Below are 21,992 nucleotides of genomic sequence, written 5' to 3'. Positions count from 1 at the left end.
CGGAGGGGCAGGAATGCGGGGCAGCGGTGCGGGGGTGTTTCGGGGGGAGGGTAGGCGGGACTGGGGGGCGGGTGGGAGGGAAGCGGCGGCGGCGGCTGCAACAGCAGCCCTTGGCCTCAAGGAACAATGTGAGACGTTGCCTGAAATGTTAATTTCCGTTCCTCATTTCATCATCCCCTGGCAGGGCGGTAGCTGTGAGAGCGCGTGCGTGTGTGTGTGTGGGGTGTGTGTGTGTGTGTGTGTGTGTGTGTGTGTGTGTGTGTGTGTGTGTGGTGTGTGTGTGTGTGTGTAGGGTTGGCCCTGCCACATGGATTCAGTCCCCTTTCAAAGAGGGATCGTGTTGTTGAATCTTGTGTCTCTGCCGTTTTGGGGGGAGTCTTAATTTTTCTTGAGGGCTGCTCTTTTCCTGGTGTCCCATCAAGGTTTTCTGCTTCTGTTGTGTTGTGAAAGCTAGTCTCGTATCCCAACTTCCGAAGAGTTTTGGAAGAGGCTTTGGGAGATTAAGCTGTCCTAAGAGGGCCCCGTGCTTCCAAAACCATTTTCTTTCTAACAGTTAAGATGCAGCAGGCTTAGGTTTCATGGTTTCTGTAGGTTATGAGAAGTTTTGTGTTCGTTTGCAAGAACAGGATTTCTCAGCAGAGAAGTCAAATTTCAGGCTTTCTTATATGGTGAGAGAGTATTCTGAAGTGATTTTGCACAATGTCCTTAACATTCCTTTTCCACTTAGCAGTGAGAGTGCGTGCAGTTGTTGAATTGGGGGGGTGATGAAATGCTCTCAGCCAAAAGATGTAAGATGATACTGCTTGTAGAAGAAGTGCCATTGAAACAGTTACTATTTTTGGTTTGTGCAAACCCAGTCAATGGCATAACTTGGATAGTTCTAAATCAGAGACCCTGAGACTGTGTTTGATGCCTTTAGGACCTTGATTGCGCTTACTCAGTGTTGCTGTCCTGGAAGACCTGGAGTTCTGTTTGTGTTTTTTAGGACGATTGCACAAGTACTCTGGTATTACTTTGAAACTGTAGTTAGAAAGGAAAAAGGGAACACATCTTGCTCAACTTAGATTGTGACCCTTCATCCCCCGCCCTCCATTCAGCTGTTGTCCTCCCTCTGCGGTGTCACGCTCAGGAGCGGGCTCGCCTTTGATAGGCTGGCTCTCTGAACGGAGGAAACAAAGACCAAGTTGCTGTGACATTTTCCTCTGTTCTTTGTGTGTGCCTCTTGAGTTAGTTAAAAAGCTACCCACAGATAGTGCCAAATTTGACCCAGCTTTGAAACTTTGAAAAGATCTTTTTCTTCTAAATGTTTTTTTTTATCGTGGGAAAATATACATAACAAAATTTACCAGAAGTTTGTTTTTAAAGGTGTCACATAGTTTTGAATTCCTCCTTTGCAGTTGTACCTTTGTGCTGCCACTGTTGGATGTTTTCCTTTGGGCGTGCTGTGGGCCAGCCATGATAATCACACTGCACAGCAGGCCTTTCATCTCTCCAAACCAGATGGGCTGCTTGTGACTAGTGGCTGTCATCTTAGCTCTAATTACAGTGTTGATACAGTGACAAGTAGAACTTTCTACAAATAGAGTTAAAGAAGCTGTGCTATTTGTACTGGAGAATATTTTTCAAGAGGCGTTGCGTTGCGTGCCTTGAGTTTTTAAGTACATTTGACACAGTAAGGTTACGTTTCATCCAATATGAGAGGAGAGTTACTTTGCATAGGATGGCAATGAGCCCATCATCAACTAAATAACATAATTAGAGAGCGTCAGTAAATGCTGGTTCAGAGCATGGTCTGCATTTGTTGCCAAAATAAGTGTTTTGATCTGTCCATTAGTCCATGTAAGTCCCTTCATCTCTCATATGTAAGTATAATGGATGAGCTTCCTTGAAGAGCAAGATACTTGCTAGTTAATAGGTGCGAATGACGCTGCACTGCTTGCCTGGCTGTGTGCTGGGTCAGTTCACTATTGCTGTTCAGTCAGTGCTCTGTGGGGACTGAGTTTGGCCTGTTTGATAAACTTTGTACAAAAAATTGAATGAACGCAAATAAAAGTTACTGTCTTGAAATGTTTTCATGTGTGTTCTGTTAATTTGAATTTCAAATGGAATTTCTGTGCAATTCAACTTTTTCAGTTTTATCTTAAACTCTGTGAAAGATGGCGTCAATCCCCAGCACCTGGAACGCAGGCAGTTAGAGATAATTGGTATAGAAAGCCTTTTTAAAAAGGCTTAGGAAATGATCCACTTCAACAACTCTCTGTTAATTCTTTTTTGTTGTTGTTGTTAATTCTTATAGAGATGTTTCTGTTTCTAAGCGGTTCTTTTTTTTGTTGTTTGATGCATCTTATTCTTGATATCTTTTAAGCCAGAGTCAGACTCAGCTGTGTACGTAAGTGTATGTTTTTGTTAGTATTCTTCTGTGCTTTTCTTAACTCCTGCTCCTTTCTCCCCATGTTAAAAATTTTCTTTAAATTCACCTTTCAACCAAATAGTGTTTTATATATATGCTAGAACTACAAGTATTATTATTATTATTGTTTTTGCGGTACGTGGGCCTCTCACTGCTGTGGCCTCTCCCGTTGCGGAGCACAGGCTCCGGACGCGCAGGCTCAGCGACCATGGCTCATGGGCCCAGCTGCTTCGCGGCATGTGGGATCTTCCCGGACCGGGGCACGAACCCGCGTCCCCTGCCTCGGCAGGCGGACTCTCAACCACTGCGCCACCAGGGAAGCTCTACAAGTATTATTTTTATGAAAGTGTCCCAAAGGATTATTAACTGGCCTAACCCTGATTGTGTGACCCCCTGCCCCCACCCATGTCCTTCACTCAAGTCCTCTCAACTCTTCATGCTCCGGTTCCATTGGCCTTTCATTTCCTAGGTGACCCTCTGCCTGGACCAGGGTCTTGCTGAATGTCCATCATTGTCTCCCTTGCAAATCCTCACCGCCCCCCCCCCATCAACACAGTTGATCAAATGTGTGATCACAGGGCTCTAAGCTGAATGAAGAGAGGCATGGTCTCTTTGTCACCCAGGGCCCAGCCTAGGCACGACCCTGGGCTTAGAATTGGCTAAGGAAGTATTTGTTGAATTGTTTAAAGGCAGCAGTCAGAGGCTCGCCAAGTGTGGTTTGCTGCTGCTGCTCATGGTGATGAGTACTTCGGGCACCTTCTGGCCGCGTGTCATGTGAGCAGTGTGGGGTCCTGTGAAAGGGTTAGAATTTTTTGATTTATGTTTTTTATTTCCTAAACGGTTGTAATAAAGAAGGCCAAAGCAATATAAATTCTCCAGAATGGAGGTGGGCCCCTTAACATTATTTATTTATTTTTGGCTGCATTGGGTCTTCGTTGCTGTGCGTGGGCTTTACGTTGGGGAGAGCGGGGGCTACTCTTCGTTGCGGTGTGCGGGCTTCTCTTTATGGTTGTTTCTCTTGTTGTGGAGAACGGGCTCTAGGCACACAAGCTTCCGTAGTTGTGGTGCATGGGCTCGGTAGTTGTGGCTCGTGGGCTCTAGAGCACAGGCTCAGTAGTTGTGGCACACGGGCTTAGTTGCTCCCCGGCATGTGGGATCTTCCCGAACCAGGGCTCAAACCCGGGTCCCCTGTGTTGGCAGGCGGATTCTTAACCAGTGCGCCACCAGGGAAGTCCCTAGTTTTGGCATTTTAATGAAGAAAAGAAAATCTCTTTGGAGGGAATACACCAAAATGGAGTTGTGTTTTATTTTTTTCCCCCTTATGTTTCTGTTTTCTAAAATTTTAAAAATGAAACTTATGTATTTGGGAAAAGGTTGTTATTGAAAAGCCTAATCGTGGGCATAATTTGGGTGATAAAGACTTGAGTTCTTGGTTTAGATAATAGTAGATTTGTGTGGTTTTTTAACATTTTAGGTGGTAAGGGGTGAGGGGAATTGGTGGTTGTCGAAAACGTTTAAAGACATCATTCTAGAACTTGAGAAATCCTGCAGTTCACACTCTGGTCCTTTGAATAAAGAGTTAAGTGGGTTTTCAATGTGAAAATAGAAGAAGTCTGGCCTATTAATATAGCTCAGATTTTTCCAAGGCTGAAAGGACTGAAAATCCTTCTGTGATGCCCCCTCCGCAGCCAGGATGGAGGTAGGTGGCCGTTGGGAGCGGTGCTGAGTTAGAGCGTCCTTGCTGCTGGCTGAGGGCGAGACCCACGTGTCCAGTCTTGCCTTTGGCATCTGTGCAGTGAATTATTTATTATCCTGAAAATCTGTGGGTGCTCTTTTTCCACTTGCAAAGAAACCAATGTGCACCTCTTCACAAAATAAGAATGTTGGTCTTTGCTCAACTTAAAACTTTTTTTTTTTGCAGTACGCGGGCCTCTCACTGTTGTGACCTCTCCCGTTGCGGAGCACAGGCTCTGGACGCACAGGCTCAGCGGCCATGGCTCACGGGCCCAGCCGCTCCGCGGCATGTGGGATCTTCCCAGACCGGGGCACGAACCCGTGTCCCCTGCATCGGCAGGCGGACTCTCAACCACTGCACCACCAGGGAAGCCCTCAACTTAAAACATTTTTGATCACTTAGGTCAAAGAAAAGTATTTTGTCAAGGTTAAATAAAATTCATAAAATCCCCCCCTTTTCAGTTACTTGTTTAAAAAAAAACGTGACCTTTAAGAATGGCTGGGGTTGAAATTTGACTTGTAAATGCTTAATAACTTTGTGATATCAGAGATTACTTTTCATCTAAAATGTAGCAAATAGACTTCTTTTCTCAGCTCATTAGTAGTTAAGTGTCCCTTCCTCTCCCCCTTCCAGTGGCAGTCTTCAGACCCAGAATGCGAATGTCCTGGAATAAAGAACATTTCTAAATAGTGAGAACATTTTGGGAAGGTGCTTTGTTCATAAGGTTTGGGCTAAAGTTATGAATAGTGGGTTTTTTTTCTTTTAACTGCATTCATATCCAGTAAAATAAAAAAGACTTTCATTTAATTCTCGGTGATAATGTAGACTTGAGAATACTATGGCTGTACTGTGTAAACTTATCTAAAATAGAGAGCATGAGAAAAGCAGAGAAGAACCTTATTACTCTTAAGAAATTAAGCCTTGCTGGTATGTACCATGTTTCTAAATGCGGTTGTACATCCTGTAAAACAGGAAGTAAGAATAAAAAACAGCAAAACCCCAAAGCAGCACTCTTGAAGGAATTAACTTTAAAAAAATTTACTAAAACACTGGACTAATTAAAGGATGTGCAGAACACTGTAAGAAATCTTGGCCTTTTTGGATGCTTACAGAGGAGAAAAGCCAGTCTTTTTTTAAAAAAATAACTATTTATTTTTGGCTGCGTTGGGTCTTCGTTGCTGCGTGCGGGCTTTCTCTAGTTGCAGCGAGCGGGGGCTACTCTTCATTGAGGTGCACGGGCTTCTCATTGCGATGGCTTCTCCTTGTGGAGCACGGGCTCTAGGCGCGTGGGCTTCAGTAGTTGTGGCTCGTGGGCTCTAGAGCGCAGGCTCAGTACTCAGTAGTTGTGGCGCACGGGCTTAGTTGCTTCGCAGCATGTGGGATCTTTCCAGACCAGGGCTCAAACCCATGTCCCCTGCATTGGCAGGCAGATTCTTAACTACTGTGCCACCAGGGAAGTCCCGAAAAGCCAGTCTTTAGGGGTCTGAAACTGTAGCCCTCAGGTGATTCTGATTTCAAAGAATTTATAGACTTTGTGAATTCTTTCTTCGCTGAGGTGTATGATTTGTTCCGTTTAGCTTTAGCTTACCTACATAGGTATTTCCATTACTTTGAGAAGAGTCCATCTGGAATTTGAAGTGTTTTAGTCTAGAGGTTAATATATTAAATATGCTAAAGCTCAGAATGTTTTCTTATGGGAAAAAATTCCCCCAAATACTTGGGAAAGGTGATCTTTGAATTGTGTCTCTTATCTTTTAGTATGAAGTTTAGGAAAGGGATCTGTGCTTTCACTCACAGCTGAAGTAATTTTCAGCAGATATAACCTTAATGAGATTTACATGTGAACTTTGTTTTTCTTTGGTGAAGTGATTAGATCTGATTCTGCTGAACCTGGGTTCTCATCAGATGACTAACTTTTTAAAGAAGACAGTTTAAGCAATAACTCTAATCTTTAAAAAAAAAAGATACTTAATTAAAGACTAAGGGCACAATGAAGTTTTAGAACACTGGGGAGGGAATCTCTTAGAATTTAACCCACAGCATCTCGTTTTCCTCGCCTTGACAGTTTTCTTCTAGGCTCCAAATATGTTGTCTAGAGGGAGATGGGAAACAGGGGAGATGGAGGATTTGAAGAGGTACCACAGGAGGGTGTGAAGGTTGGAAGGAAGGCATGCTCTCACAATCTGGAGAAACCCTTGTGGTTTTTATATTTCAGCGCTGTTACTATTTTCTATGGCTGCTGTAACAAATGACCAGAAATTTAAAGGCTTACAACAATACAGATTTTTTCTTATTTACAGTCCTGCAGTTTAGAAGCCTGGCATGGATCGTGCTGGGCTGAAGGCAAGGTGTCAGCAGGGCTGGTTCCTTCTGAAGGCTCCATGGAGACTTCATTTCCTTGCATCTTCCATCTTTTGGAGGCTCTTCACATGGCCCCTTCCTCCATGTTTGAAGCCAGCAACCTTGTGTCTCTCTGACCTTCCAAGGTGGATTTGTTTTGTTTTGTTTTTTTTAAAACACAGGACGTTTATTTAAACTGTTACTTTTCATAATTCATTGAAACTTATCACAGGTCAATATCTTCATTCTGTTACCTTATTGGGTACATTCATTAGTGTTATATAAACCTCCATATAAAATGAAAGAACTAAAAGTACAGCTAAGAACGTAGCTCTTCTGACTGTCTTCGGCCTCCATCTTCCACTGTTAAACACACTTGTGATTATGTGGGGTTCACCTGGATGATGCAGACTCGTACCCCGTCTGCTGATGAGTAGCCTGAGATATCTAGAGGCTCCAGGGATTAGGTCGTGGAGCCCTTGGGGACGTTATTCTGCCAGCCACACCGGGAGTGCATGGCGCTGTCGTAACACGTGAGGTTGGGCCGGGTCCGTGTGCAGCAGGCTCTGGTGCTTGGCCTTGGTTCCCCAGAACTGCCTTGGCTCTCGGAGAGACTCAGTGCCGTCCGTCAGCCAGCAGAACTTGGCATTGATAGGGGATTAGTGGATATGCTGGAAACACATGTCCTGGACAAGGTTTTGTTTTATTTTTTATTTTATTCTTTTAAATTTTTATTTAATTTTTTTTGGCTGCACCACATGGCATGGGGGATCTTAGTTCCCTGACCAAGGATTGAATCCGCACCCCCTGAAGTGGAACTGTGGAGTCTTTACCTTTGAACTGCTGGGGAGGTCCCAAGGTCTTGTTTTAAATAAATTTTTATTTTGGAATAATTTTAGATATACAGCAAAGTTGCAAAAGTAGTACAGAGAGTTCCGTTATATTCTTTACCCAGGTCCTCTAAGGTTAACATCTTACATAGCAGTGGTAATTTTGGCAAAACTAAGAAATTAGCATTGGGACTTCCCAGGTGGCGCAGTGGTTAAGAATCCGCCTGTCAATGCAGGGGACACAGGTTTGAGCCCTGGTCCAGGAGGATCCCACATGCCGTGGAGCAACTAAGCCCTGCGCTACAACTAGTGAGCCTGAGCTCTAGAGCCCTCGAGCCACAACTACTGAGACTGCGAGCTGCAACTACTGAAGCCCATGCACCTAGAGCCCATGCTCTGCAACAAGAGAAGCCACCGCAGTGACAAAGCCCGCACGCAGCAACAATGACCCAGCAACGATGACCCAACGTGGCTGAAAATAAAAAAAAAAAATTAGCATTGATGCGTTATACTGTTAATTGAATCCCAGATTCGTTTAGATTTCATTCCCACTAATGTCCTTTCACTGCTCCAGGATCACACGTGGCATTTAGTTGCCTGTCTCTTTGGTTTCCTATCTGTAACAGGTTTTCGGTCTTTTCCTTGTTTTTCATGACCTTGGCAGTTGTGAAGAGTACAGTCTTTGTTTTTTCTGTCTTTGTAACCATTCACCCATTTGGCACAGTTGTAAAGCAACTGTGTATAGGCAGTTGTGTAGCTGACTTCTGGTTTCTTTGACTGTTTTCCTGAATGTGGCCTGCTGTATACGGGGAGAACAGTTTGGTGTCTTTTTGTAACTGGAATGCATAACATGCTCTAGGGAGGGGCTTCTAAGACTACACAGCTTTCCCCACGTTCCACTGATTTAGTCAGATGTTTGTTGGTTGCTCACTGTGTGCAGGACTGTGTGGGGGAAGCACAGAGATGAAAGCAAGGTGTGGGGCAGGAGCTGCACGTAGGGGCGAGGGCATTTCTGGCTCCGGGTCTGGGGGTTGATGCAGGAAGTGCTCTGGAAGCATGGTGGGCGTCGGTGGGTGTGCAGAGAGCAGGGTCAGGCCGGCAGACTGCCGGAAGGCTCTGGACAAGGGCCACGAGGGCGGGCTGTAACGTGAGAATGTCAGCTTGGCTTGTTTGAACACGGAGCCCATGAAAGAAGGTGGTAGCAGATGAAGCCAGGGAAACGGAGTACAGCCTGAGTGTGTGGGACCTAGGATGAGGGCCCTGGCCGTGGCCTGCTGAGGGACGGCAGAGGCCGTGCGCGGGCTCTGCTGGTGCCAGCGGAAGGCCAGCGCCTGGTGATGGCGTGAATCTGGGCTGCCAGGAGAGGGGTGGCGTTTAGGGCTTGGGTGGAGGCAGTGAGTGCCAGCCAGGGTGGCCACTGCTCATGAGGGCCCCCTGCCTTGTCTTCTAGCCTGTTCTTTCAGCCCCGCCGTCCTCTGCTTTTGGATGATGTCTGGTTTAGAAAGGTCTCAGTGGAAACTGTTACAGGAAGTGGGAACACCATTTTCTAGGGAAATGTACGGTGAGTGGTAGAAATGGATGATGGGATTGAGATTTTGTTGTCGGAATGATGCCTGAGTTTAAATGACTGGCAGAGGTGCTGTCCCAGGGAAGTGGCTGAGGAGCGAAGTGTGTCTGCTGGAGCCTGGCCTGAGGCGAGGCTGGGAGGGCCTCCCATCGAGGCCGCCCTCAGAGCACCTGGGGATCTTGAGAGTGGGCTGCCTGGACAAGATGCGAAGACTATTCATTTGGTTGCACCGGGTCTTAGTTGTGGCGGGCGGGTTCCTCAGTTGTGGCTCCAGGGCTTCTTAGTTGCGGCACGTGGGCTCCTCAGCTCTGGCATGCGGACTCTTAGTTGCGGCATGCATGTGGGATCTAGTTCCCTGACCAGGGATTGAACCCGGGCCCCCTGCATTGGGAGCGTGGAGTCCTATCCACTGTGCCACCTGGGAAGTCCCTGCTGACAAGTGTTGATGTAAATACTTGAGGGTCAGCTGAGAGGGATGGCCAGTTATATAAAAGGTCCCCTGCCTTGTGGAGCTGTGACAGACCCAGCCCCAGTCTCTGGTGCTTGCCCCCGGCAGGGAGGAGTGGGCACCTCCCCAGGAGCCTGTGATTGGCTCCTACACGTCTTATTCCCAGACAGTTAAACTGCAGGCCAAGGAGAGTAGCTCTGAGTCTGGGTAGGAGGGGCTAGAGAACTTGAAGCTGTTGAAGCAGCCTGCGATGAAGGCGGGTGGGTGGAGAGGAGAAAGGCCACGATATCTCAGGCTTCTCTTGCACGCCGTCTGTTTTGTATTTCCCATAGTTCTATGCACATGTTGTGCACGTATGATCAGATACCTAGTCAGTATTTGCCTGAAAGACGGATCTTAAAAGTTAGGCTGGGGCTTCTCTGGTGGCGCAGTGGTTGAGAGTCCGCCTGCCGATGCAGGGGACACGGGTTCGTGCCTCGGTCCGGGAGGATCCCACATGCCGCGGAGCGGCTGGGCCCGTGAGCCATGGGTGCTGAGCCTCTGCGTCTGGAGCCTGTGCTCCGCAACGGGAGAGGCCACAACAGTGAGAGGCCCGCGTACCGCAAAAGAAAAAAGAAAAAAGTTAGGCTCTAGGCTGAGGAAGGAGTGGCACCTGGCAGGAGATACACAGCCCTGTGTGCCTGGAGCTCGTAGTCCAGTGAAGCTGCGCCGGTGTCTGCTCGCGTGAGAGTCGGTGCGGTTTGCTTCAGGCCGTCAGAACGGAGCCTCTGACCTGCTCTGTCACTGCATGCTTGTCATGTGCTGTGTCACGAGGACTTTGTCCTTTGGTCGGACTGTGGGCGGCAGCAGTTACGCTCAGGGCGTCTGGCCCTGGAGCCTTCAGCGGGGGATGGCTTTACTGGGCCAGCAGTACAGTCAGGGCCCCGAATTGCATGCAGTCTAATTGCAGATGGAGAGATAAACGGAGAGCAGAAGTGGATGTTTTGGGCCGCTTGGCTGTGTGGTGCTTGGCTTTGAACGTTCACTCTCACTTAAACGCTCGTAGCTCTGCCAAGTCCCTTTGTTACCACCCCTCCATAACATTAAAGCGTTTCACCATTTTACTGGCTGACAACCGCCCTGCACCTGAGGGAGACAACAAGTTGCTATAGTTGTTTTTGTGACCCTGACTGCAGTGTTTGATGGCTGCACCATTACCACGGGGGTGGGGGATCCAGGATGGGGCAGGGACTCAAGTGGCTGTGCTAGTCTCTGGCCTTTTCTCACCCTCCCCGAGGCTGGCCTGGTACTGTTTCTTTGTCCAGGGATGCTTTTTTTTTTTTTTAAAGTATTTATTTATTTATGGCTGTGTTGGGTCTTCGTTTCTGTGCGAGGGCTTTCTCTAGTTGTGGCAAGCGGGGGCCACTCTTCATCGCTGTGCGCGGGCCTCTCACTATCACGGTCTCCCTTGTTGCGGAGCACAGGCTCTAGACACGCATGCTCAGTAATTGTGGCTCACGGGCCCAGCTGCTCCGCGGCACGTGGGATCTTCCCAGACCAGGGCTCGAACCCGTGTCCCCTGCATTGGCAGGCAGATTCTCAACCACTGCACCACCAGGGAAGCCCCAGGGATGCTTTTGAGAGCTAAGAGGGTTCTGTAAAAATAACTTAAGATTAACGGGCGAAGGCTACTTCGTTTCCAGGTGTTTGCAAGTGGGCTGTTGGTTTAAGAAGAGAAACAGTCTGTGCTCCCCTCATTCTCAGACTCTGCTCTTTCTGAGTTGCTTGCAGGTTGCAGTCCTGAGAGCAGTAAATAACAGCTGCAGGGGTGCCAGGTATCTACTACAGGGGGACCAAGCTTCGCTGCATCCCTCTTAGGGGAGGCTGGAAGTGGGTTGTGGGCCTCTAAAAGGAGGCGGAGAGATTTGTAGCAAACAGACTAATGTTGATGAGTTTATTTCCTGCGCGGCCTGGTGTCTGCGTGTTTAACTCCAACCCACACCTCTGTTTACAAGGCAGCCGCTTGAGAGTTGGAACGGGGACCTGTGTCCTCATCAAAATCTAGGGTACTTTCTAAACTTCCCACACAAATAAATATCTTTCGTTAGTGGCTACATTTCCTAAGCTGTAGCTTTACGGCTGAAAATATAACTAACTTGTCACCTAATAAGATTTAGAGGTGATAGTCACATAGATGAGACTCAGCGCACATGCTTTTTTTCCCTTGAAATAAATTCACAATTGGACTTGGAAGCCTAGCATGTCATTCAGAGAAGTAAGCCCTCATTGTAAATTGTTGATATTGTCTGCTGAATAGATTCTCCTGGTATTGTCACTGCATCAAAGGGGAGAAAAGGTTCTCCTGGCCCCCCTCACAGGGGAGAGCACGCCAGTTTCCTCGTCCAGAGGCCCCTGTGCGCTGGGGGCCCAGGTAGGTAGAACGTGGTGTGGGTGAGGCGGTGCTGGTAGGTTTCATGCCCATGGGCCTCTCTTGCAAATGTTACAAACTGATTACATAATGACAACTACTCTTTGGGATGTAAAATGTAAAAGTCACGTTCATTCTAGATGATAGTGAATTTATATTAATAATTCGATTAACAAAAGAAAACCATTACCAAAGTGAACGGAAAACCTCTGGAGTTGGGAGACAATACTTGTAAACCATGTATCTGATAAGGAGTTAATATCCAAAATACAAAAAAGAGCTCATACAACTCAATAGCAAAAAGCCAAATAACCCAAATAAAAAAATGGGAAGGAACCTGAGTGGACATTTTCCCAAAGAATATAATGAATGACGAACAGATAACATGAAAAGGTGCTCGTCATCACTAATCGTCAGGGAAATGCCAATCACAACCACAGTGAGATCATCTCACACCTGTCAGAGTGGCTGTTATCAAAATGACAACAAATAAGAAGTATTGGCGAGGATGTGGAGAAAAAGGAACCCTCGTACAATGTTGGTGGGAATGTTAATTGGTGCAGCCACTATGGAAACAATATGGAGGTTCCTCAAAAAATTAAAAATAGAACTACCATATGGGGACTTGCCTGGTGGTCCACTGGGTTAGAATCTGCACTCCCAATTCGGGTGGCCCGGGTTCGATCCCTGGTTGGGGAACTAGATCCCATATGCATGCCGCAACTAAGAAGTTTGTGTGCTGCAAGTAAAAGATCCTGCGTGCTGCAACTAAGACCTAAATCAATCAATCAGTCAGTCAGTCACATAACTGCCGTATGATCCAGCAGTTTCACTCCTGGGTACTTATCCTAAGGAAATGAAAACTCTAGTTTGAGAAGATCTGTAACCTCCATGTTCATTGAAGCATTATTTACAACAGCCAAGGTATAGAAACAACTTAAATGTCTGTTGATAGATGAATGGGTAAGGGAAATGTGGTACATATATACAATGGAATATTATTCAACCCATAAAAAGGAGGAAATCTTGCTGTTTGCAACCACATGGATGAACCTTGAGGGTATTATATACGTGAAGTAAGTCAGAGAAAGACAAACATTGTATGATCTTACTTATATGTGGCATCTAAAACAAAACAAAACACTAAAGTCATAGAAAAAGAGATGAGACCAGAGGCAGAGAGTGAGGAGAGGAGAATTAGAGGAAGGTGGTCAAAAGGTACAGACTTGCAGCTACAAGACAAATAAGCCCTGGGGGTGGGGTGCACCACTTGGTAGCTATAGCTGCCACTGCTGAACAGTGTGCAGGAGAGTTGTTAGGCGACTAAATCCTCAGGGTCCTTCTGAAAAGGAGAAAGGTGGTTTTCCTTTTCTCTCCTTTTGTTTTTATTGTGTCTATGAGAAGACGGATGTCAGCCGAACCTGTGGCAGTCATTTCACAATGTATGTTAATCCACCCATCTGGCTATACACCTTAAATTTATACAGTGATGGAAGTCAATTATTTTTCAGTAAAACGGAAAGAGAATACAGAAGTTCACTACAAGATGTAGTCTGGGAGTGCCGTTGAAACCTCCTGCACAGGGTGAGGCCCTTCAGCGCTCTGCTGCCCCCCACTGTCCCTGTGGTGCCCCACGACCACTCTGCCCCTGCCCAGTCCTTGTTGCTGGCATGTTAGTATATCTGTACATGCATTCACTTAAAAAAGTAAAAGGTAAACACAAATAGTTCATAAACTGAGTTTATACAAAAGCAAATATCAAGTGCTGATTAATGTAGGGAAGTAGGCTGCTTTAAATAGCCTTCAGGTTCATTAAAGTCACTTCTGAGTAGTGAGATATTTTTGTATCAGGTTATATTTGTTTCTTGCAGGAGCAAACCTGCCTTCTAGTGACCCTACACTTTTCCGAGGTTGGTTATCTGACACCAAAACCCTTAAGGACTGATCCTCCAGGGACTGAGTGTTGGGTGGGGGACACACGGGGAGCAGGGGACGCGGTATCCATGCAGTTACCAGTGGTGGGATGTTTATCTGCTTGGAGTCACTGAATGCGAGGGCTCAAGTGTGTCACTGTGGGATGTCTCAGTTCAGGCACGTTGAGCTTTCCAGGCTACCTCATCCTGGAAAACTTCAGAATAACCAAGGTTTCGTTCTGTTGAGGTGTGGTCCTTTGAGGTTAGAGTTATAGTTACAATAAGGGGTTTTCACTAAGCATCCAGGATTGTCGATAACAAAGGTAGGAAGCAGCTGCTGCTTGTTGGCAGACTTCACCAGGAGTGGGTGCGCGTGAGCGCCGCTCTCCACCAGCCGCGGTGGAAGGGGAGTGGGCCAGGGTGCAGCTCCCCGAGGTGTGACTGTCCTGTCAGCAAGGATGCTGCTCGTGGGGGCAGGACACCCAGGTTGCTTCCAGGGGGCAGCCAGGTTGTGAGTTCCCATGTGGGATGCAGGCAGCAGGTTGGTTAAGGGTGTAGGGTCTGTCTTTTCTACTGAGATATTTGGGATAGGATGTCTTATTTTTAGACAGATTTGAGGGATTTCAAAAGAAAAACCAACTCTAGAACTTTGGTTTTACTTATCTTCCAGTTTTTGTCTATCCCTCTCTTTCATTTTTGCAGTCAGAGTGTGCGTTAGGGTGATTGTTCATAGGTGCCCGCCGGTTTGTCAGACTTGGCCGTAAAAATAAGGCCCTCAAGTCATGGGGACCTGCCGGCCCTGAGGGCCCCGCATGTGCTGCTCCCCAGAGTCCACATCCAGGCTGGCCAAGCAGGCCACCGCTGCTGCTGTGCTATGTCCTTGGTGTCTTAATAAAGACTGAAGTTAGGTTAGGAACTCTTCCTGAAAGAGGAAGATGCAGAACCAGTTTATCAAGCACTCCCCGTAATGAGCCATTTCCGCCCCCTTTCCTTGGATTCTTTTGAAGCCATGATAAATTTGAAATAGAAGAATACATACCAAGAAACGAATATGAGGTCTAATTTTTTTTTTAAATTAATTTTTGGCTGCATTGGGTCTTCGCTGTACGAGGGCTCCTCATTGCGGTGGCTTCTCTTGTTGCAGAGCACGGGCTCCAGGTGCACGGCCTTCAGTAGTTGTGGCACACGGGCCCAGTTACTCCGCGGCATGTGGGATCTTCCTAGACCAGGTTTCGAACCCGTGTCCCCTACGTTGGCAGGTGGATTCCTAACTATTGTGCCACCAGGGAAGTCCCGAGGTCTAATTTTTAACATTTAAAATATATCAGCCATATTTAATATTTCCAAAACTATTTTACTGTGACCTGTTTTCCCATGGAGCCCAATTAATCACATTCAAAGATGTACAGTCACCAGTGTTCTGAAAACTTGGTGAAGGAAAAAGAAAAGAAATGAAAGTTGGAGAGAGAAAGGAGTTCTGGCTCTGCCCACAGTTCCGCTACATCCAGGGAGGTCAGGGTACAGTGACTGTAGGCAGTCATTCCTGGTCCTCCGTATCAAGGATGTTTTCATGTTTCCTACTCGTGGGTGAGCACTTTGTATCTGGCGTGCAGATTCAGTGAAGAAGTATCTTCAGCTGCAGTGGAAACAAGCTTGTTAGGAAAGGGGCGGCCCTTGTCTTGGGTACCGTAGCACTGAACCGTGTTTTCTGGGAGTGGCTTCGGAAGCTCTTGCATACTGTGTTGAGTTTGCCTTTTATGTGTTCATATCTAGCTGCAGTCCTCTCTAGGCACTCTTTGGTGTAGAGTTGGGGGTGTTACCTTGATCTATATGTTCTTAAACTTTTCTCATCCTTCTTTTATTGTGATAAAATGTAAATAACATAAAATTGACCATTTTAACCACGTTTAAGTGTCCAATTCAGTGGCATTAATTACATCCACACTGTTCTTATGACCATTACTACTATCCGTTTCAGACTCTTCCACCTTCCCTCACGGAAGCAGTCTGTCCACAGAGACCCCTGGACATGGACTCTGCACATTTACCCGTTTGTGCCTGGCCTCTTTCGCTTAGCGGGATGTTTTCATGGTTCATCCATATCGTAGCATTATGTCCTTCCTTGTTAAGGCTGAACTGTATGTATATCACAAGTTTTGTTTATCCATTTCTCCGTTGATGCATGGTTAGGTTTCCATGTTTTGGCTGTTGTAATGCTGCTGTGAACATGGGTGTGCGAATATCTGTTCAAGTTCCTGCTTTCAGTTCTTTTGGGTGCACACCCACAAGTGGGATTGGTGGATCATATGGTGATTCTATGTTTAACTTTGTGAGGAACTGCCGGAGTGTTTTCCACAGCAGCTGTACCAGTAACACTTTTTTTTTTTAAAAGGAACACTCGTTTTTGACTTTTTGCTATAAAGTGCAGAAAAGAGGACAGAATGGTAAAATGAACATCCTGTGTATCAGATTTAATAGGTAACATTTTGCCATGTTTGCTTTATTATTATTTTGTTGAAGTATTTTACCCTTTTTAAAAAAATCTTTTTGGGCACGCCGTGGCATGTGGGATCTTAGTTCCCTGACCAGGAATTGAGCCCGTGCCCCATGCGTTAGAAGCGCAGAGCCTTTTTTTAAAAAAAATACATATGTATTTATTTCTTTGGCTGTGTCGGGTCTTAGTTGCAGTACGTGGGATCTTCGTCGTGGCATGCGAGATCTTTTGTTGCAGCATGCAGGCTCTTCTCTGTGGCGCACGGGCTTCTCTAGTTGCGGCGAGCTTCTCTAGTTGCGACATGCGGGCTTCTCTCTAGTTGTGGTGTGTGGGTTTTCTCTCTGTAGTTGTGGCTCGTGGGCTCCAGGGCACGTGGGCTCTGTAGTTCGCGGCATGAGGGCTTTCTAGTTGAGGCACACGGGCTTAGTTGCCCCGTGGCATGTGGGATCCCCAACCAGAGATCGAACTCGGGTGCCCTGCATTGGGAGCATGGATTCTTACCCACTGGACCACCAGGGAAGTCCCTAATACCTAGCGTAAAGAGTATTTTTAGTTGATTTTGTAAGTACCTCTTATTAGTCCTGCAAACTTGAGCACAAAAAACGAAGGTTTTAGTTGTTCTCCAGTTTTTTAACATGACAATTTTCAGAACCATGGAGAGGCAGGAAGAGCACCGTGATCACCCACGTGCTACCATCTGGGTTCAGCGCTTGCTAAGTTTGCCCTGTTTGCTTCGTCTGGGGGTGTGCGCGCTACCCGACCATTTGGAAGCAAGATGTAGCCTCCTGACATGTCCCCCTCAGGAGCGCCTTCAAGAAATGACAGTCTCCTGCGAGCAGCAGCATTGTGCGCCGTGGGGCAGGCTGCGGGGCCGCGCTCAGGACCTGACAGACTCCATGCTGTGTTTGCCCCTTTCCTTTGGGTCTTTAGCGTCAGCCTCCCCCTTTGTTTCTTCTTCCTGAATTGAGACCAGTCACCCGTAGATGGAAGGGCATTCTTTTTTGTTTGTTTGTTTTGCGGGCCTCTCACCGTTGCGGCCTCTCCCGTTGCGGAGCACAGGCTCCGGACGCGCAGGCTCAGCGGCCATGGCTCACAGGCCCAGCCGCTCTGCGGCATGTGGGATCTTCCCGGACCGGGGCACCAACCCCTGTCCCCTGCATCGGCAGGCAGACTCTCAACCACTGTGCCGCCAGGGAAGCCCCTGGAAGGGCATTCTTGAGTTGTCTGGCTTTGTCCGGGTTCTGGGGTCTTAACTGGTTCCTCCTCTGTCCTGTGTTTCCTGTTAACTGGAAGTTAGGTTGAAAGGCTGGATTAGAGTTGGATTAAACCTTTTTACCTTCGTGGGTAAAATTTTTGGTTCAAAGTATTCATGTACTGACAAAGGGTCACCCCATCGATGACTTCTTGGTTGTAGAAGGACTCATGTGTCGGTATAGTAGGAAGACCTGCTGGTCCCACCTTAGCCAGGTGATCTAACTCAGCATCACTAATGCCAACTCACGGCTTTGTCTGTGAGCTCTTCTAACTGATGTTTATCCTGCATCTGTGTTAGTGACCACAGGCACTGAGGAAACCTTGCTTGGATCCTGGTTTGGAGGGAGCGGGCAAAAGGGCTTTAAAAAAAAATGTTTTGGGCTATGTGTCAGATCTCAATTTAAAAAAGCGTTTTGGGGGCCTCCCTGGTGGCGCAGTGGTTGAGAGTCCGCCTGCCGATGCAGGGGACACGGGTTCGTGCCCTGGTCCGGGAAGATCCCACATGCTGCAGAGCGGCTGGGCCCGTGAGCCATGGCCGCTGAGCCTGCGCTCCGCAACGGGAGAGGCCTGCGTACCGCAAAAAAAAAAAAAAAAGTGTTTTGGGGACACTTGGACATATAAATATGAACCAGATGTCAGGTGGTAATGGGAATTGCTAATCTGCTTAGGTGTGAGAATGATTTCGTGGTTTGTAGATTACTCTTTGCCCCCATGATTTGTAGGCGGGGGAGTCTGGCAGGGGACTGTGCAGTGTGTGTGGGGGCCTTGCTGGCCTCTCGTGTTGGAAAAACCCTTTGTAGGTGATGCTTGTCCACGTCATGTTGCATCCACATCCTGCGACATCCTTTGTGCTGACCTGCTGCCCCCTCTGTGGTGGAGGAGGCCAGGGAAGACACTTAGGGGGCAGACTTGCACCTGTTTGACTGGCTTTGTGTGGTGCAGGTTGCCAGCCTGTGCACCCATGTGCGTGCGTGTTGTGTCTGCCCAAAGAGGCTCTGGGGACTTCCCTGGTGGCACAGTGGTTAAGAATCCGCCCACCAATGCAGGGGACATGGCTTTGATCCCTGGTCTGGGAAGATCCCACATGCCGCGGAGCAACGGAGCCCGTGCGCCACAACTGCTGAGCCTGCGCTCTAGAGCCCGCGAGCCACAACTACTGAGCCCACGTGCCACAACTACTGAAGCCCACGCGCCTAGAGCCCCGTGCTCCACAACAAGAGAAGCCACCGTAATGAGAAGCCCGTGCACCGCAACAAAGAGTAGCCCCTGCTCGCCGCAACTAGAGAAAGCCCGCACGCAGCAACGAAGACCCAGCGCAGCCATAAATGAATGAATGAATGAATGAATGACTCTGAAGTGCATACCCACATTTGGTCTCCACCCAGCTCTGCTAATGCCCTGAGAGACTCCGGTTCACTGGGACTTGAGGCCCGCTCTGCTGTGAGCACAGTGAGTGAGGAGCTGGGGACACTTCCAGGGTGTGTGTCAGGTGTGTCATTAGAGGGAACATGTAAGTAACTCCAGCAGTTGGACAGATAGAGGTGGCTAGGGTTTTCAGATCAAATAGGAGAAAACAAAAATTTCTCTGCTTCGGACTGTTAAGATCCATGGTGATGGAGTAGATTGATCCTGCTGTGATGACTTAAAACTGTTCATTCTTTTATCCTCCCACAGTTTGTTTTGCTTTTGTCTTTATGCTTGGTTTTCCACTGAAAACAGTGGTTTTGTCTGTAGGCTGGCATGGGAAGCCTTGGCTCCTGGCCCCCAGTGCCGAGCTCCAGGCCACTTCCTTCCCATCCCTTGGGTGTCCTTACAGGGGTGGCTCTGCGTATACAAGTGTATGAGTCTGTGCAGAGTGGTTTACATGAGTGGCAGATATATGTTCTGTACTTTGCTTTTTTCCACTTATTCTTTGAGTTTGTTCTGTGTTAATAATTGTGGAGCTGCTTCAAGTTTTTCCATCATCATAACACATATGTGCCACAACTTAGCTAACCTGCCTGTTCCTGACGGACATTTTCTTGTTTCCAGCATATCACTGTGACAGAATGACATCCTTGTGCATCCATCTGGTGTAAGTGTCATCTGTTGGTTCCGTCCCTAGGATTCCATGGTCAGGGTTATGGGCATTTGATGTTTTGGTTGCCCTCTGCTGAGCCTGTGCTGGCTCACGCTCACCAGTGAGGTCTGAGTGCTTTTGATTTGTTTTAAAGCAGCACAGTTCTGACCTTTTGAGAGGAGCGTCGGGGTGGCCAGCCTTTCTGAATAGGTGGAAAGCTTTCATACATTGAGGGGCTGCTGTTTGGTGGGTGTTGGTATCTTACAGAGATTTCTCTTTCTGTCTAGAAAAGGCTGAAAAAGTTACTGGTTAGACAGTTAATCTTATTAAAAGTCGTCATGGTTTTAGTTTGTAGTTACTCCTGGCAGCATCTGCACATGTGTCAGATCGTGAAAGTCCTTTTGGACCACAAAGAGCATGTAACCATGGTGAGTGGTGTGCGGTTCATCCCCTCCCAGATTTGGTCACCTTTAAACCAGCATGTCGGTCAGGAGGAAGGGGAAGGCATCTCGCAGGTACCTTGTTCTCTTTGGGTCAGGGAGTTTGCAGAGGCACAGGTGGGTCTGGGGGAGGAACACCAGTCAAGGAGGGGTGGTGAGCCTTGTGTTTGGTAAGGGGGTTGTGGGTGGCGCTGGCCTCTTCTCTGGCCTGTGTGAGGACTGGCAGTGGTCACGGTGCTGTTGGCAGGCGAGATGCTAGAACCTCTTTCCGGAAGGATCGATCACCCCCAGTCAGGTGGGGATTGGGGAGAAGAGTCTTTCTGGGCAGCCCAGTCCCTCGTCAGCCGCCACGGTGGGGAGGGCTGCTTGGAGGCAGGCGTGGCCCAGCAGGGCCTGGACCCCTTTCCTGGTGTGCCTGGGTGTTGTTTTGTATTTCTTCCTCATGTTAATATGTAAATAATCATTTTATCGTTACAAAACAAATCACTTTCTGTTCTGTGAACAACCTAAGAACAGAGGATACTGTGAAATACTAGCGTTCTGATCTCTTTCCAGGGCGGCGTGACTGTCCCCACTGTGCTGAGTTCCTCAGATTGTGACACGTTAGCAGTAGCTTTAGGGATGGCGAAGACAGGGGCTTTTGAATTTGATTCCAGTTTTTGAAAATGGGTTGATGCGCCTCAATTGGATTTGGAACTTGGTGGTTTTGATGTGAGAAGGCCTTGGCTAAGGGGGTTTTGTTCTCAGAATTTACTTGTTTCTATCTTTTCATCTTTGTGTTGCTCAGCTGTTTTTATGTTCCTGATCTTTCTTCAGACTTCTGAGGGTATTTCTTGCTTGGTGTAGATATTAGAGCAAAGATCAGAACTTTGATTTGATTGTATTTTTGTACTTGTTGACTTGCTCTTGTGCTGTCTTCTGCCACTTATTCCTGATTTAAAGATGGAAGACCCAGCGTGCTTTAATTAATTTATTTGCGGTGCGCGGGCTTCTCACTGCTGCGGCCCCTCCCGTTGCGGAGCACAGGCTCCAGACGCGCAGGCTCAGCGGCCATGGCTCTCAGGCCCAGCCGCTCCGCGGCATGTGGGATCTTCCCGGACCGGGGCACGAACCCGCGTCCCCCGCATCGGCAGGCGGACTCCCAACCACTGCGCCACCAGGGAAGCCCCCAGCGTGCTTTATTGATGGTAATATTTAGGGCTCATAAAATAGCTTTCAAACTTCTGGTGTGAATAATATAAAGTAATTTTAGAATTTAAGGAAAAGTTGTACGGATGGTGAATAAATAATTAGCATTAATGTTATTGATGTTGCCTACCTAGTTTGTCAAAATGCTTTTCCTGACTGCAGTATTTTATTGTAATGGAGAATAATTTCCATGCAAAACCGGTTGACTTAGAGGTCCTCTCTGGTTGCTTTGGAAACAGTCCAGCTTGGTAGTGAGTACTAGTCGAGTGCCGAGTTGCCAGGCCTTCATTACGAGCTCTCCGCAGCCATGGCGCAGCTCCGTGGGGAGGGCCCTGGATTGTCTGCTGTTCTCGTTTGGTCATGAGAGCATCAGGTTCTGGAGGTTAGAACGGCGTGACTTTCTTTCCCTCCAGCTTAAGTGCCAGAGGCTTTTGTTATTCAACTGAGTGGTCATGGATTTCCTCCCTACCTGAATTGATCTGTGCGACCCCACCTGCTGCCCAAGACCCCTCCAGCCTCTCGGCCTGGCCTGGAAGATTGACTCCCAGGGAGCAGTCAGTGATTTCTTGAACAAGAAGTGTTCACATCTGTCCTGAATTGTGCAGGTTCCCCTGCTGAGCCCTCACTGAGGTCCTTGTGCCACTGCAGCAGCGGGCAGGAGGTGAGGGCAGGGATGGCCTCCCGCACTGCTGGGGTGGCAGTGGGGGAGACCGCCTGACAGCACCAGCGCGGCTACACTGGAGACGTAAGCTGGGTTCACTGGGGTTTCTGTGGACTACGGGTGTGTATATTTCGGCCCGTCACGCGTCACTCTGTGGTTGGAGGTGGTGGCCCGCTTCCCCCTGGAGAGCAGTGTTCTGTTCTGTTACACACAGCTTGAAGTGTGGTCGCCATTGGAAGCTATGAG

At 47.8% G+C, this 21,992-nt stretch overlaps 1 protein-coding gene across 9 annotated transcripts in view; it reads left to right on the top strand.

Annotated features, from left to right (window-relative positions):
- The window catches only part of ANKRD11 (ankyrin repeat domain containing 11), a 172,865-nt gene that overhangs the window by 1,770 nt on the left and 149,103 nt on the right, over nucleotides 1-21,992 (top strand). The window lies entirely within an intron of this gene.

The sequence above is a fragment of the Lagenorhynchus albirostris genome, chromosome 19, assembly GCF_949774975.1.
Source record: "Lagenorhynchus albirostris chromosome 19, mLagAlb1.1, whole genome shotgun sequence".
Taxonomy (NCBI): Eukaryota; Metazoa; Chordata; class Mammalia; order Artiodactyla; family Delphinidae; genus Lagenorhynchus; species Lagenorhynchus albirostris.
The sequence above is the reverse complement of the archived record's forward strand: the minus strand, read 5'-3'. Positions and strand labels throughout refer to the sequence as shown.